This window comes from Rhipicephalus microplus, unplaced genomic scaffold (assembly GCF_043290135.1).
Source record: "Rhipicephalus microplus isolate Deutch F79 unplaced genomic scaffold, USDA_Rmic scaffold_360, whole genome shotgun sequence".
NCBI lineage: Eukaryota > Metazoa > Arthropoda > Arachnida > Ixodida > Ixodidae > Rhipicephalus > Rhipicephalus microplus.
In genome coordinates, this window is record NW_027464927.1 from 2,197 (window position 1) to 7,500 (window position 5,304).

Here is a 5,304-nt window from a genome sequence, read left to right on the forward strand (position 1 = left end):
GTTTGTGGCCGAGTGAGTGCTGGCACTCCGGCGAAGCCAAACGGGGCCGATTCCGGCACGATATCGGCGTCTTTCTACGTGCTCGCCGGCGACCGTCGCACGAGTACGGCAAAGTGCGTCTGCCGGGGCGGGGTTTGCGACGCGTACGCAATAGTGAGAACCGTCGCTCGGATGTTCGTCGTCTTTCGCCGAGCCAGTGCTGGCACTCCGGCGAAGCCGAACGGAGCCGATTCGGGCACGATATCGGCGTCTTTCCACGTGCTCGCCGGCGACCGTCGCACGAGTACGGTAAACCGCGTCAGCCGGGGCGGAGTTCGGGACGCCGATGCGAAAGTGGGAAGCGCCGCTCGGATCTTCGCCGTTTTTGGAGGAGTCAGTGGCGGCACTCCGGTGAAGCCAAGGTGCGCCAATTCGCGCACGATATCGGCGTCTTTCGACGTGCCCGCCGGCCACCGTCGCACGAGTACGGCAAACCTCGTCTGCCGGGGCGGGGTTTGCGACGCCGACGCAAAAGTGGGAACCGCCGCTCGGATGTTCGCCGTTTTTGGCAGAGTGAGTGCTGGCACTCCGGCGAAGCGAAAGAGCGTGAATGCGCCCACGAAAGTAGCGTATTTGGACGTGCTTGACGGCGACCGCCGCAGGAGTACGAAAAACCACGTCAGCCGGGGCGAGCGACCCACGGCGGTCTGGGTGCTTATCGCTGCTATTATAGGGGCACCCCGGCAGACGCAGAAAGAAAAAAAAAAAAAATGGGGACATGGCGTGCGTCACCGTGCGGCTTCGCAGCGTTGCCGAAGTCGCCGAGCCCTTCGACTGAGCCGAACGGCGGACAGGGAACGTTGGTCGGCCGTTCTAACCTGTCGGTGCCACGCCGAGACGTCGTTAAGGAAAACCGCGTCGTGGGCCTCTACGACGCCGTCGAGTCGTTGTACGTTTGGTGTCCAGCGTGTCGGCGGCGAGTAGCGGACACGTCGTTCACGACTTCGGTCTTTCGCAGTCGACGCGAACTTGCGGAGAGTCGTGGTGCCTCACGTTTTCGGCAGAAACCGCGGCGGAATTTTCCCGTGCGTGCGCGCACGACCTCGGTGCTGTGCCGTCAGCGTAGTGTTGCACAAACTCGTGGCCTACCCAAGGTGCGGTACGTTTGCGGCCGTATCCTCGGTGGGAATTTCGTGAGTAGGGTCGCAAATTCTACGACCTCGGCGGGTTTGAGAGCGACGTAGACTTGTGGCACGCTCAACGTGCCACACGTTTCGGGGCACACCCGCGGTGAAATTTTCTCGAGTACGCTCGTATTAGTGCCCAAGGAGGTCTGGGTACTTATCGCTGCTATTATGTGGGGGTTCTCGTGAGCGGCGTACGCGAAAGCGACCGGGTGTCTGATATGCGGCGGGCTTCGGCCTCGTCAAGCGTGTCCTCGGGTCTGCTCCAGGGGAATCCACGGCAGTCGTCTGCAGCCTCATCCGCTTGATGCGTTAGGGGCTGGTTGTCAGACGGTGCCGTTTTACCACGATATCGAGGTGTGTTCCGTGTCGTCCTCGGGCGATTCAGATGCGAAAGCGCCGAAGACGCGGGCGTGACCCGTCGTCTGGCGGCTTTGCAGTCTCGGCTCCGTTGCTAGTTCCGGCCGGTCCACCGACAGTGCAGCGGGCTTGGGCAACCCGCACGGCGCGACCGAGTCGATGCAACGAAAAAGAGCGAGCATGAACGTGCTTCTTGCCGCACGGCTCCCACTCGTCTTTCGGGAAGGTTGTGCCGTAGCGAGCTCGAACGCCGTCATCTCGGAGTGCAAAATAAGCGTGTTGGGGCGCCTGAAGGTGGCCTCCGCCGCACACAGACTGCGTCCGGCCCGCCGAAGGCGAGGACGGACGCGCAGTCGAACGATTACCTGGTTGATCCTGCCAGTAATCATATGCTTGTCTCAAAGATTAAGCCATGCATGTCTAAGTACATGCCGAAATAAGGCGAAACCGCGAATGGCTCATTAAATCAGTTATGGTTCCTTAGATCGTTTCTTCCTACTTGGATAACTGTGGCAATTCTAGAGCTAATACATGCAGTGAGCCTGGAGCCCTTTGGGTAACGGGTGCTTTTATTAGACCAAGATCGATCGGGTTTCGGCCCGTATTGTGTGGTGACTCTGGATAACTTTGTGCTGATCGCATGGCCACGAGCCGGCGACGTTTCTTTCAAGTGTCTGCCTTATCAACTTTCGATGGTAGGTTACTTGCTTACCATGGTTGTTACGGGTAACGGAGAATCAGGGTTCGATTCCGGAGAGGGAGCCTGAGAAACGGCTACCACATCCAAGGAAGGCAGCAGGCGCGCAAATTACCCACTCCCGGCACGGGGAGGTAGTGACGAAAAATAACAATACGGGACTCTTTTGAGGCCCCGTAATTGAAATGAGTACACTCTAAATCCTTTAACGAGGATCAATTGGAGGGCAAGTCTGGTGCCAGCAGCCGCGGTAATTCCAGCTCCAATAGCGTATACTAAAGCTGCTGCGGTTAAAAAGCTCGTAGTTGGATCTCAGTTCCAGACGAGTAGTGCATCTACCCGATGCGACGGCTCGGACTGAACATCATGCCGGTTCTTTCTTGGTGCACTTCATTGTGTGCCTCGAGATGGCCGGTGCTTTTACTTTGAAAAAATTAGAGTGCTCAACGCAGGCGAGTCGCCTGAATAAACTTGCATGGAATAATAGAACAAGACCTCGTTTCTGTTCTGTTGGTTTTTGGAATACGAGGTAATGATTAAGAGGGACGGACGGGGGCATTCGTATTGCGGCGCTAGAGGTGAAATTCTTGGACCGTCGCAAGACGAACTACTGCGAAAGCATTTGCCAAGAATGTTTTCATTGATCAAGAACGAAAGTCAGAGGTTCGAAGGCGATCAGATACCGCCCTAGTTCTGACCATAAACGATGCCAACCAGCGATCCGCCTGAGTTACTCAAATGACTCGGCGGGCAGCTTCCGGGAAACCAAAGTATTTGGGTTCCGGGGGAAGTATGGTTGCAAAGCTGAAACTTAAAGGAATTGACGGAAGGGCACCACCAGGAGTGGAGCCTGCGGCTTAATTTGACTCAACACGGGAAAACTTACCCGGCCCGGACACTGGGAGGATTGACAGATTGAGAGCTCTTTCTTGATTCGGTGGATGGTGGTGCATGGCCGTTCTTAGTTGGTGGAGCGATTTGTCTGGTTAATTCCGATAACGAACGAGACTCTAGCCTATTAAATAGGTGCGGGGTTCCCAGCACCTTACAACCTTCTTAGAGGGACAAGCGGCTCCTAGCCGCACGAAACAGAGCAATAACAGGTCTGTGATGCCCTTAGATGTCCGGGGCCGCACGCGCGCTACACTGAAGGAAGCAGCGTGTCTTTATCCCTGTCTGAAAAGACTGGGTAACCCGTGGAACTTCTTTCGTGATTGGGATAGGGGCTTGCAATTGTTCCCCTTGAACGAGGAATTCCCAGTAAGCGCGAGTCATAAGCTCGCGTTGATTACGTCCCTGCCCTTTGTACACACCGCCCGTCGCTACTACCGATTGAATGATTTAGTGAGGTCTTCGGACCGATGTCCGGCGCGGCCTTTCGGTTGCGCCGGTCTGTTGGAAAGATGACCAAACTTGATCATTTAGAGGAAGTAAAAGTCGTAACAAGGTTTCCGTAGGTGAACCTGCGGAAGGATCATTAACGGATTGTGAAGGGTGAGCGCCTCAGCTGCGTCTGCGCCCGACACTTTCTGCCGCTGACCCCGTTTGGACGCGGGGTCGGCTTTTCCCCACGGGGCTGCCTGAATGTGGAGCGGCACCCCGTGACAAATTGTTGCGCCCAGCGGACGCCAACACCGCGACCTTGGACGGTCGGCCAGGTGGCGGACGCGGGTACAAACGGCGCAACGCACTCATAGGTCGGCTTTCGACCCGCCACTGCACCGTGGCTCGAAGCGCTCGAAATGCGCGACCCGACCGCTGCGGGACCGCCTAGTACTGTAAACAGGAGCGGCGGAGCGCGAACGGCGAGTCGTGGTTACGTCGGTAGAAGGCGAGGCTGCGCGTTCCCGAAACGCCAGCCGAGTGCCCTCCCGACCGTTCGAGCGTGCAAGAACGAGACCCGACAATCGCGCGGCGACTGCCAAGTACGAGAGGAACGGCACAAGCGTCGGCGGTCGGTCAAGGAACTGGCGATGTGACGGGTCCGCTGTGCACCAGTGCATACCGTCCCGCCGTCCGCGGCAAGCGCCTCCGCGTCCTCGGGTGACGGAGGCTGCCGGTCGGTTCTTGCAGGCGAGGGATCTCGCTGGCACCGGTTCGCGTTGACGCGCGGCCGGTCATGGCACGGCGATGCGACGGCCGAGGTGCGCAGTACTCGATGGAGGAACCGCACGCTCCGATGACCGTCCCGCCCTCCGCGGCGTATGCGTACCGACCGTAATGGTTGCAGCAGCGCCGGCCGGCTTTTGAATTCGCCACACGAAACACGGTGCGAGATCGCGGTTAGGGGAGCGTCGACGTTGCCAGGCGTTTTGCTTGCTGCCGAGGGAAAGGCGGCACGGCCACGTCGCGCTCGTCGCGATTAGCGGGTCTGCGCGCTTTGGGAAGGTGCCGCAACGACTTGCCGAAAGAGGAAGCACGGAAGAACGAGGGACTTGGACGTCCCGACAATTGAACGCACTTGCGGCCAGGCCCTTGCTGGCTTCGTTCTTCCGCCTCGAGTAGGCTCGTACGCGGCTCCGGCGCCGAAAGTGGTCCTTGGCACCGACTTCGGTGGACGTGGGAAGTGCCGCGCAAGTACGGCGCGCCTGGCTCCACCTGTTGGCTAAAGTAGGCAGCCGGATCGGCATTTTGGTGTGCGGTGGCAAACCGTGGATGCGAAAAAAGCTTGTGCGATTTCGTGGAACAAAAAGCGGGGGTCCCCCTTTTTATGCGGAGGAGACCGACCCGCCTGCCGTGGTGAACCGCGACGCCACGGTAAAAACGGGAGAGGCTTGTCGATGGGACCGTGCATCCCGCGCTCCACGGAGGCCGGGAGGCGGCCGCCCGAGGAAATGTGTAGCCGTCGAGGCCCGCATCTGCGTGCACTCTTATCCAAATGGGTGTACCGCAGGCATTTTCTGGTTAGGCGGGCCAATGAGAGCGAGCACACAACGATACCTACGGGTCCGGCTTGGAGAACCGGCTTCGACGCCTCCCGAGTATTTATAGAGGGGTGGACCACGAAAGCACTCGCAAGTAGCGAAAGCGAAACGCCGTCCGAAACACACCGTTTGCTCGATTTGCGGCAGCCGAAAAAGGCGC

The 5,304-nt window shown here is 58.6% G+C and overlaps 1 non-coding gene across 1 annotated transcript; it reads left to right on the forward strand.

Annotated features, from left to right (window-relative positions):
• Positions 1–1,885: 1,885 nt before the first annotated feature.
• Positions 1,886–3,700, forward strand: LOC142793988 (small subunit ribosomal RNA). Its single transcript, XR_012891979.1, has one exon. It is a non-coding gene; the product is annotated as a small subunit ribosomal RNA (ribosomal RNA).
• Positions 3,701–5,304: the final 1,604 nt, after the last annotated feature.